Source organism: Oncorhynchus mykiss, chromosome 16 (genome assembly GCF_057628025.1).
Source record: "Oncorhynchus mykiss isolate SJ-2025 chromosome 16, ASM5762802v1, whole genome shotgun sequence".
NCBI lineage: Eukaryota > Metazoa > Chordata > Actinopteri > Salmoniformes > Salmonidae > Oncorhynchus > Oncorhynchus mykiss.
In genome coordinates, this window is record NC_143037.1 from 55348106 (window position 1) to 55360312 (window position 12207).

Genomic DNA, 12207 nt, shown 5'->3' on the forward strand with positions numbered 1-12207 from the left:
GAGGGCTCTACATGATTGAGGGATACTACAGTATACTGCAAAATTCTAAAGTAAGTACTACACATCATCAAGGAATAGTACAGTGTGTAGTATAGTATTCTACAGTATAATACAAAAGTCTATAGTAAGCATTACACATTCGAGGGATACTACAGTATACTACAAAATTCTAAAGTAAGTACTACGCATGATCAAGGAATAGTACAGTGTGTAGTGTAGTATTCTACAGTATAATACAAAAGTCTATAGTAAGCATTACACATTCAAGGGATACTACAGTGTGGAGTATAGCATTCTACAGTGTACTACAGTTTACAACAGAATTCTATAACATTCAAAAGTAAATAATATATTATTCTATAGTAAATTGTAGTATTTATTTGTATGTGTGTGGACATAAAACTTGAGGGGTTTCTTCATATTTCATTGTGAAAGGACAGAGGACTCAGACAAAACCAAAGAGGAGGGGTTGCTTGCTATGCTTGCCTCAAGGCAAACAACACTGAGCTAGGCATGACAGCCCCCGCTGTCCCAGACTGTCTCGCTCTCTGTGGCCGATGTGAGTAAGACTTTTAAACAGGTTAATACTGGCAAGGCTGCTGGACCAGACTACTAGGGCGCGTTCTCAGAGTGTGATGAATGTGATGTCTAGTTCACACACACACACACACACACACACACACACACACACACACACACACACACACACACACACACACACACACACACACACCACACACACACACACACACACACACACACACACACACACACACACTGCTTGAAGAGTTTACTGATTATAAAGATTTAATTATTGGTTATTGTTATTATTAATAATTATCAATGATTTTGTTGACAGAACCCATTGTATTATATTCTTGTACTAAATGACAATATTAACTATTACAAAATATAGAAATGCTGTTGCTTGTCTTTTACATTCTTGTGGAATGTTTAGCATGGCTATACATGATAAATAAGTTGACTAAAGCACAAACAGACCTGGCTACTGGGCATGACAAAGAAACATGCATGGTCCATGTTTCATGCGACATTTTGAATTACATGTAAATGTGTTTTGTTGTTGCTATGAGTTATGGTCTCATTGTGCCTATCTAGACTCTTATTCCTTTAATGAGCTGCAAGAAAATCACATTTAAATGTTTATCAAACCATTTTGAAATGTTGACCCTGATGTCACATATTGGCCCCATTTACCCTTTTTTGCACTGACTATGCACACTCACTGGACTCTAGTCTACCCATACACTCACAGATACTTACACTGACACTCCAACACACACATATGCATATTGACGCCACACACACACACACACACACACACACACACACAGCTGCTACTCTGTTTATTATCTATCCTGATTGCAGAGTCACTTTTACCCTTACCTACATGTGTACATATTATCTCAACTACCTCGTACCCCTTGTACATTGACTCAGTACCGGTAGTCCTAGTATATAACCTCGTTATTGTTATTTATTGTGTTACTATTGTTTATTTTCATTAGATCATTTTCTTACTTTTTAACTCTGCATTGTTGGGAAAGGGTTCGTAAGTAAGCATTTCACGGTAAAGTCTGCTGTATTCGGCGCATATGACAAAAATATGTTTGATTTGATCCATTCAACTTGGGCTCTGGTGTTCGGCTCTTGAACAAACCCCCAAAAACATGATTTCCAACGTTTTCTCCTGTACCGCTGTCATATGAAATCTCGCGGTAGGACTCCACTTAGATCACTACGTAATGTGCCGTGCTGCTTCTAGCGGCGCTGGTGACAGTGCTGAAAGCTGTTGGGGTGAGTTTTGTAGAATTAACTAATTGAAAATTACGGTTGAGAACCCCTTAATATAAGTGTGGGAGATGATGTTCCTCGTATTCAAGTTATATCTGTAAAAATAATCTGTAACCAATGTTCTTACCCTTCAAATCTTAGGCCTGGGCGGGGGCAGTGTTCTCCGGGCACCGGTGGTTTTGCTCGTCATAAATCATACCTACACTAGCTGGGGAGTTAGCTATCTTATTTTAACAAACGTTTCGGCCTATTAATAAGAAGCCAACGTACTGTCTAAACATTTTAATTATTTAATGCCTACCGGTATACCAACTATGTTTAGCGTTAAACTAATTTGCTGAAGTGGCAAACTAGCTGACCCGACGACTGCATTTGTTAGTTAACGTTACCTACTATCTGGACTGCCACGAGTTTACCAAGTGTTGGTTAGTTAGCCACAATCTAGCAGATTTAGCCTCATCTGTCGCAGTTCCTTTGTTGTCAGGTGAAACACTGTTACGGCGCCTGCCAGCATTGTTAGCATGTTTTAGCCATGGTTGTTGAAATTGGCACTATTGACATGTTCGTTTTGACAAGTTCCGGAATTAAGAAGAAACAATGTATGATTAGCTAAGTGATCATAATAGGTAGCGAAGTAAAGCTAATGTTGTTGACTAATGTTAGTTAGACATTGATGCATTTGACGATTTGCTAATACCCGTTTGTGTAGCTAGTTAGGTAGTTTGCTCATTTGTAGCTGGCTAAAGTGCTTGTTAGCAAACCACAGCATGTTACTTATGCAAACGAATTCGTTGGCTAGTACGCCACGTTACTGCATTGCAAAGCATGGTCGCTTGACAGCAGATCACATGCTATGGCTGTGCATAGCTGGTAACTAATTGTATTGTTTGTGCCGTTAACTTGTAAAACAATGTTTTAACCATCAGGGACAGTTGGTTATCTACGTTACTTCGGTACTATAATGAACGACCTAGCTAACTATTTTGCATTTATTAATGAACGTCGCAGTTCTAGTCAGCTAGCGGAAAGCCGATACAGTAGCTGGCTGGCTAGCTACTACCAGCTTGAAGGCCGCGAGAGACAAGGCCGTATATACGTGTTCATGTTGCATACTTCAGCATGCATCACTGAAATTAATGATTTGGTTAAACATAAAACAATTGCTAGGTAACGTTAGTAAGTAAACTAGTTAAGTGCTTCTGAACTCGACAATGTGTTCGACCACTTGTTTTGGAAATCTGTGCTAAAGAGCCAATCACAGCCAGTAGTTTTAGTGGGTGGGCACGGTCCGCAATGGTTTTATCGCTGCGTCATAAGCAGCTGAAAAGCAGACGCTCCCAAGTTCCTTTTTGTTTTCACAATGTTGATGCTCTTTAAATCACATTCTATTCGTCACATCCACCCAATACGACAGTGTAGTCTTTTCGCGAAATGCTTACTTTCTCCACAATGCAGAGTTAAAAAATAAAGAAAATAGTTACCCAAACGGTTAAGGGGTACGATGTAATTGTGGTAATGTGTACCTCAGGGTTTCTGTTAGAAGGAAACACCCTGCTTTTGGTGTATAAAAAGCCAGTTTTAAATGTTTCATAAAAAAATGGCACGGGACATTTAAAATGGAGGGGAAATAATTATTTTAAGCATATTCATTGACAAAATACTAATTGAAGTAAATATATTTGGTCTTATCGGTCTGTACATTTGCATTATTTACTGGAATTCAATTGGTGCATGTGTATATTTGTTATGCATCTTATTTATCAAACGTGCACAGCAGACAGATGGTCTTTGAGCAGAAAATATGTCAGACAGTGTATGTTAAAAATAGTTCAAATGGCCAAGATTAAAAAGGGCTATTTTTTAAATTTATTTCAACCGGTAATTGAAGCGCGTTTTCCATTCACCATTCAAATGCATAGGCAACGGAAGGCAGGCTTCATCAGCTCGTCACGCACCACTTTGCAATGAGCTGGAGGCAGTATGCCTTTTGAAAACGTATAGCTACTTAATTGTTTGAAACCTGAACGTTTTACCTTCGTCAAAGTAGTTTAGACAAAATCCGACTATGCGTTAGTGGAATTTCAATTGGTGACAACTCGCTTTGAGAGCTTGAAGTAGTCGTTTCCCTTGCCCTGCAAGGGTCGCAACTTTTGTGGTGCAATAGATAACAATGATTCGAGGGTGACTGTTGTCCATGGGTGCAGAGGGTCCCTGGTTCAAGCCCAGGTTGGGGCGAGGACAGGGACGGAAGCAATACTTTTACAAGCGGAGGCAATTATTTTATAAAAACTTCCATATGCTTTTGAAACCAGTAGTCTATATATCTTATGTGCTATTGTTTTTCAACTTTCTTTCATTGTCCAGTAGCCAAATGCACATTCACATTTTAAGCTAAATGTTGTCATCTGTTGCATCAAACTCATTGCTTAAAATCAAATTAAAAAAAATATATATATGTGTGTGTGTGTGTGTGTGTGTAGCCTAGGCCTACTGTTTGTATGAATTTGGGATCTATCGTCCCACAACTGTCCCAGTGTCTGTTTGGGATATTTCTTGACAAGCTGACTAATAGAATAGGTCAAATGTTCTACTATGAGGGGTAGAAGGTTGACGTAGACAGCGTGTCCATAAGGCTAGGAGAAGCTAAGCTTTCCTGAAGTAAATTCAATTAGTTGGCCTACTCCTGTCAGTATAGAAATTAATTAATAATAGGCTACTAAAGCATGATTTGGCCACAGCGGATTGTTAGCTTTAAAGTTTTAAATCGCATTGTCTACAGTCGGAAGGAAAGGGAGTGTGCAGCAAATACCAAATAGAGGTTTGTTGAGTTGCGACTGTCAGTGAAGAGGCCAAGCCAGGCATATCGCAATATTTTGAAATTCAATTGCGGAAAAACAGTTTGGAAAGCAAATAGCTATTGCTGTAAAGAGAAGACAGTGAAAAGACTCTAATCTGTCTTTTTTAGTTAAAAATTCTTAACTTAATTGAGGAAACAACAGTAGGCCTCGCTTATTATCACCAGCGGAGAACATTGGCCATGTGCCTGATCACTGCTCATTTTCACTCTATCATTGTTTGGTCAGTGCCACTTAAGTTTGTTTATGGACAATTTCTTCCTCCAGTTTAGATTGATGTCATATTCTATTTGTCTCCCCTTCTTGTAGGACCTACTATATGGACAACATTTTTTTTATTGATCTGTTTATCAGTGTCAGCAGAGTAGGCTACCCTGTAATTTTCTCTAAAAAATATTCTGCTAATGTATGCAGTCATATAAAGTATAGTAGAATTGCATGAAATGTGTTAAAGGCCACATTTTTCCTGTGTAATTTTTTTTTAAATATATCTGATATAGCCTAGGCCTGTACTCTACACGCTCAGCCATGTATTTAATTATTTTTTGCAAACAGTGACTGAGTTATATTATTAGCCTAAATTATGAGTATCCAATCTACTCATCACATGATGAAATAGTAGGCTCTTACATAAGTCTGCAAATATGATGATGCATGGAATGCTCTCATAAGGTGCTATTTATTGATGGTGAAAATGAGCTTCTCCAAACTAGGAACTCACACACCGCCTATGCATAGTGAGGGATTTTACTGTTCATTACTTGTTTTGTTGGCTGAGGAAAAGTAAACGTGGACAGTTATTCTAACATCTTCAAAGTGTGTGGTAAGGACACGTCATTGCATCTTCAACTTGTCTCCTGTTAAGATGAATTACCATAAGCTAAATGTGATTTCTGTCATTCTGAGCAGTGGGTGGACTCCCTAATCAGGTTACGCACCCATTGCATAGGTATATGGGTCTGGTGAATTTACTCAAATGTCCGGTAAAATAAAATTCTGCCAGTCAAATGTCCGGCGCTACATTTTCATAACGGAAACCCTGATGTACATGTAGGTAGGGGTAAGATGAACTAGAAGGGATGCAAATTTTGGTCAATTGTGAATCAGGCCTTCATGGTCGAATTGCTGCAAAGCAACCACTACTAAATGACACCAGTAAGAAGAAGAGATGTGCTTGGGCCAAGATACACGAGCAATGGACGTTAGACTGGTGGAAATCTGTCCTTTGGTCTGATGAGTCCAAATGTGAAATGTTGGTTCCAACCTCCGTGTCTTCGTGAGACGCAGAGTAGGTGAACGGATGATCTCCATATGTGTGGTTCCCACCGTGAAGTATGTAGGAGGTGTGATGGTGTGGGTTGCTTTGCTGGTGACACTGTCAGTGATTTATTTAGAATTCAAGGCATCAGATGACCTGGCCTCCACAATCACCTGACGTCAACCCAATTGAGATTGTTTGGGATGAGTTGGACAGCCAACAGGTGGTCAGCATATGTGGGAACTCTTTCAAGACTGTTGGAAAAGCATTCCTCATGAAGCTGGTTGAGAGAAAGCCAAAAGTGCAAAGCTGTCATCAAGGCAAAGGGTGTCTACTTTGAAGTATCTAAAATATATTTTGATTTGTTTAAAACTTTTTTAGGGATACTACATGATTCCATATTTATTAGTTTGATGTTTTCACTATTACTCTACAATGTAAAAAATAAAGAAAAAACATTGAATGAGTAGGTGTGTCCAAACTTTTGACTGGTACTGTATATAATGACGAGATGCTTATGTTTCCACCCTAACAATGGGTGTCGTCCCAAGGCGGGAATGCAGGCGACAAGCTCAGGCCCAAAATAATGCCTTAGAAATGCATTGGACCTATTTTGGCAAGATTTTGGAGCCAGCAAAACCTCTCGCTTTGCTTCTTCCTCTCTTATGCTATACATGCATACAAGGACCGGACATTTGTCATTAAGAGCTTAATGGAATCAGGCTTGCTATTGTTGCATATCGTCTTACAGCCAAAAGGCTATAGCCTATTATTGATCACGCAACTCCTGTAATGAAGCAGCTAATAAAACGTAATTTTTCAATTTGCCAAAGTACAATTTGCGGAAACCAGTTCTAAATAGTGCACCTAATGCCAGAAATTCCATGAGTGACAAAAATGAAAATCTATATTAGAAACTTAGAAAGATGGGGGATTTAATAGAAAATACTATAAATAAAATTGGTCACATAAACATGTTTAGCCGACGTTATTGTGGGTGTCTCGAAATGCTTGTGTTTCTAGCTCCAACAGTGTAGTATTGTCTAATAATTTCACAATGCACACAAATCCAAAGTAAAGGAATGGAATTAAGAATATAAGTATTTGGACAAGCAATATTGGAGCGACGTAGACTAAGATACAGTATATACATATGAGATGAGTATTGCAAAATCTCTAAACATTATTAAAGTGGCCAGTGATTTCAAGTCTGTATAGGGCATCAGCCTCTAAGGTGCTACTGATGGCTATTTAAAAGTCTGATGACCTTGAGTTGGAAGCTGTTTTTCAGTCTCTCGGTCCCAGCTTTGATGCACCTGTACTGACCTCGCCTTCTGGATGATAGCGGGGTGAACAGGTAGTGGCTCGAGTGGTTGTTGTCCTTGATTATCTTTTTGGCCTTCCTGTGATTTTGGTTGCTGTAGGTGTCCTGGAGGGCAGGTAGTTTGCCCCCGCTGAGGCGTTGTGCGGACTGCACCACCCTCTGGAGAGCCCTGCGGTTGTGGGCGGTGCAGTTGCTATACCAGGCAGTAATACAGCCCGACAGGATGCTTTCAAATGTGCATCTGTAAAAGTTTGAGGGTTTTAGGTAGGGATGCACCGATATGACTTTTTTGGCCGATACCGATATCTGATATTTTCCTTGCAAAAAAACAAAAAAACAATACAGATACCAGTAACCGATATTTACAATTTTAGCTGACTTTTTAAGGATTCAAGTATAGTTCAAACACACACTGACCAAAAAGTTATTTTGTTGTGATTTACATACAGTTGAAGTTAGAAGTTTACATACACTTAGGTTGGAGTCATTAACTTGTTTTTCTACCACTCCACAAATTTCTTGTTAAAACCTCTTAAAGCTCCCCTGAATTATTTCAACATTTTGATAAAAATAGCGCAACATTTCAACGTCCTGCTACTCATGCCAGGAATATAGTATATGCATATGATTAGTATGTGTGGATAGAAAACACTCTGAAGTTTCTAAAACTGGTTAAATAATGTCTGTGACTATAACAGAACGTGAACAGCAAGCGAAATCCCAAGAAAAACCTGGTCACAAAAACCACAGAAAAGTATTAATCCGCCAGTCTCTGAATTGTTTATTGCAAGCAAAAATATATAACGGTGAGCTTGCAGTTCCTACAACTTCCACACGATGTCGCCAATACTGCCATTTTCGTTGACAAAAATCCTTTGTGTAATGAGAAGTAGATCCTTCCTTTCGTCCAGTATACAGGAAGAGACTTTTGGAAGAGAGAGAAAGGACAACATTTTCTAGAGTAGCTGCTATTGAATACAGATCACCCAGTGATCAATTTGATCGATTATTAACGTTTACAAATACCTAAAGTTGGGTTACAAAAGTAGTTTGAAGTGTTTTGTCAAAGAATATAGGCAACTTATATAATTTTAAAAAATGACGTTGCGTTTTGGAATGGAGCTTTTGGATGGATAAGACAGGCTATATATATTGATATTTTGGGCATACATGGACGGATTTAATCGGGAAAAAGACCCAATTGTGATGTTTATGGAACATATAGGAGTGCCAACAAAGAATCTCATCAAAGGTAATTCATGTTTTATATTTTATTTCTGCGTTTTGTGTAGCGCCGGCTACGCTAATTCTTTTGTTTACGTCCCCTTCAGGTATTTTGGGGTGTTGCATGCTATCAGATAATAGCTTCTCATGCTTTTGCCTAAAAGCATTTTAAAAATCTGACATGTTGGCTAGATTCACAACGAGTGTAGCTTTAATTCGGTACCCTGCATGTGTGTTTTAATGAAAGTTTGAGTTTTATCGAATACTATAAGCATTTGGCATTGTGCACTTCCATTTCCTGTTGCCTAGGTGGGACGCTAGCGTCTCACATGGCTCTAAGAGGATTTATTAACCTCTCTGGGATATGTGGGACGGCCAAAAGCCAGGGAAAATGCAGAGCGCCAAATTCAAATAACTTACTATAAAAATCAAACTTTAATTAAATCACACATGCAAGATAGAAAATTAAAGCTACACTTGTTGTGAATCTAGCCAACATGCCAGATTTCAAAGGCTTTTCGGTGAAAGCAAACGATGCTATTATCTGAGGATAGCACCTCCGTAAAACAAAGACAGAAACCATATTTCAACCCTGCAGGTGACACAAAACGCAGAACCTTTGACGAGCTGCTTCTGTTGGCACTCCAATATGTCCCATAAACATCACAAATGGTCCTTTTGTTCGATTAATTCCGTCGATATATATCCAAAATGTCAATTTATTTGGCGTGTTTGATCCAGAAAAACACAGGTTCCAACTTGCTCAACGTGACTACAAAATATCTCAAAAGTTACCTGTAAACTTTGCCAAAACATTTCAAACTACTTTTGTGGTACAACTTTAGGTATTTTTTTTACGTAAATAATTGATAAAATTGAAGATGGGATGATTTGTGTTCAATACAGGAAGAAAACAAACTGAAGCATGCTTTTGCTTTCTGGTCACGCGCCTCTATCTAACAGTACACTTCAAGTGACCCTCGTTCAAGATGGCAGTACTTCTTCATTACACAAAGGAAAAACCTCAAACCAATTTCTAAAAACTGTTGACATCAGTGGAAGCGATAACTGCAAGAAGGTCCCTTTAGAAATCTGGATTCCCAATGAAAACCCATTGAAAAGAGTGACCTAAAAAAAAAAAGATCTGAATGGTTTGTCCTCTGGGTTTCGCCTGCTAAATAAGTTCTGTTATACTCCGACATGATTCAGAGTTTTAGAAACGTCAGTGTTTTCTATCCAAATCGACTAATAATATGCATATCTTCTGGGGATTTGAATTTGGGCATGCATTTCATCTGGATGTGAAAATACTGCCCCCTGTCACCAAGAAGTTATAGTTTTGGCTATAGTTTTGGCAAGTCGGTTAGTACATCTAGTTTGTGCATGACACACAATTTTTTCAACAATTGTTTACAGACAGATTATTTCACTTATAATTCACTATCACAATTCCGGTGGGTCAGAAGTTTACATACACTAAGTTGACTGTGCTTTTAAACAGCTTGGAAAATTCCAGAAAATTATGTCATGGCTTTAGAAGCTTCTGATGGACTAATTGACATCATTGAGTCAATTGGAGGTGTACCTGTGGATGTATTTCACGGACTACCTTCAAATTCAGAGCCTCTTTGCTTGACATCATGGGAAAATCAAAAGAAATCAGCCAAGACCTCAGAATTTTTTACAAACAATAGTAATCAAGTATAAAAATGGCTTAAGGACAACAAAGTCAAATTATTGGAGTGGCCATCACAAAGCCCTGACCTCAATCCCATATAAAATGTGTTGGCAGGTCTGAAAAGCATGTGCAAGCAAGGAGGCCTACAAACCTGACTCAATTACACCAGCTCTATCAGGAGGAATGGGCCAGAAACCTATTGTGGGAAGCTTGTGGAAGGCTACCTAAAATGTTTGACCCAAGTTAAACAATTTTAAAGGCAATGCTACCAAATACTAATTGAGTGTATGTAAACTTCTGACCAACTGGGAATGTGATGAAATAAATAAATTAAAGCTGGAATAAATCATTCTCTGTACTATTTTTGACATTTCACATTCTTAAAATATAGTGGTGATCCTAACTGACACAAGACAGGTAATTTTTTACTAGATTTAATATCAGTAATTGTGAAAAACTGAGTTTAAATATATTTGGCTAAGGTGTATGTAAACTTCTGACTTCAACTGTATGTCCCCATTACCAGTAAAACATCATCAAAATCTATTTTTTTCCCCATACTTGCTGTATTGTTCATTTTTTTCAGTCGTTTCATTCTCAACCATTTCATCATACATCAGTAGTTTGAATGGCGCTAGGAGTGTGTTCATGTTCTCTAATGCCATTGAAATGGCAGCAGCCGTATGAGAACCAACACATTCTTGAGCATGCAATATGGCTTTCTTCAGTACGAAATCCTCGTCGACCCACTGTGCTGTTAGACTCGGCATGCTCATGGGGCTGACATCGCTGATCCAAATGTCAGACGTGAAGCTAATAGCAGTGATGACCATAGCAAGTAGCTCATTGATGTGCGTTTCAACAGTACTGTGTAACTCCGGTAGGGCAACATCTGAAAAATAGTACCTACTTGGTAGAGTGTACCGGGGCTCGAGGTGGTCGTCCAGTCGGCAATAGCCAACATCATCCACGACAAAACGGTTGATTGTCAAGGGGAAAATTCCATTATCTTGGCGTTAATGGATTTTGCCTTTGGGTTGTCTTGCTGATCTTTTCTTACTCTTTCAAATGACTGCTCGACTTGAACTTGTTTAGTTGTTGGAAGTGTGCGCTTAGTTTTGTTCTATGTAGTTGTTGAACTTCTGGGGGTGATGCACTTTCAAATGTGTAATTAGGTTTGTGGTATTGAAAGATTTCACTTTCTCCCCTCTGGAAATAATAGCAGTACAAATGTAGCATATGGCCTTTTTTATCTTCCTTTGAATCTTCAAAATAGATCCACACAGCAGACATTGTGGGCTAGGTTAGGAATGCTGTGTTGCACGTGTAGTGCAGTATTTCTTGTGGCGTCAACTACCTACGTTATATAGGTATGCAGCTTTAACATCAGTTTTTCACATCGGCGTTAAACTAGACATTGCGCCGATGTTGGCATTTTTAGCTAATATCGTCCTATTCTTCTGATATGCTTACCTATTTATTTTTTATATATTGTGCATGCTTAGTTTTAGGTGCCAAGCCACATTTCTTCAGCCTCGTTCACCACACTGTCTGTGGGTGGACTATTTCAGTTGGTCAGTGACGTGTAGGCTGAGGAACTTGAAGCTTTCCACCTCCACTGCGGTCCTGTCAATGTCGATAGGGGGGTGCTCCCTCTGCTGTTTCCTGAAGTCCACGATCTGCTCCTTTGTTTTGTTGAGCGAGAGGTTATTTTCCTGGCACCACACTCCCAGGGTCCTCACCACCTCCCTGTAGGCTGTCTCGTCATTGTTGGTAATGGGGCCTACTACTGTTGTTGTCTGCAAACTTGATGGTTGAGTTGGAGCTGTGTGTAGCCAGGCAGTCATGGGTGAGCAGGGAGTACAGGAGGGGGCTGAGCACGCCCTTGTGTTGAGGATCAGCGAAGTGGTGTTTCCTACCTTCACCAACTCGGGGTGGCCTGTCAGGAAGTCCAGGGCCCAGTTTCACAGGGCGGGGTTCAGACCCAGGGCCCCGGGCTTAATGATGACCTTGGAGGGTACTATGGTGTTGAATGCTGAGCTATAGTCAATGA

At 39.4% G+C, this 12207-nt stretch overlaps 1 protein-coding gene across 50 annotated transcripts in view; it reads left to right on the forward strand.

Annotated features, from left to right (window-relative positions):
- Positions 1-1413: 1413 nt before the first annotated feature.
- LOC110492252 (cold shock domain-containing protein E1) overlaps positions 1414-12207 on the forward strand; it is a 37775-nt gene continuing 26981 nt past the window's right edge. For all 50 annotated transcript variants that reach the window (XM_090203353.1, XM_021566410.3, XM_090203354.1 and 47 more), the window contains exon 1: positions 1414-1818. The gene's annotated coding sequence lies outside the window, so the exon portion shown is untranslated. The remainder of the gene's footprint in view (positions 1819-12207) is intronic.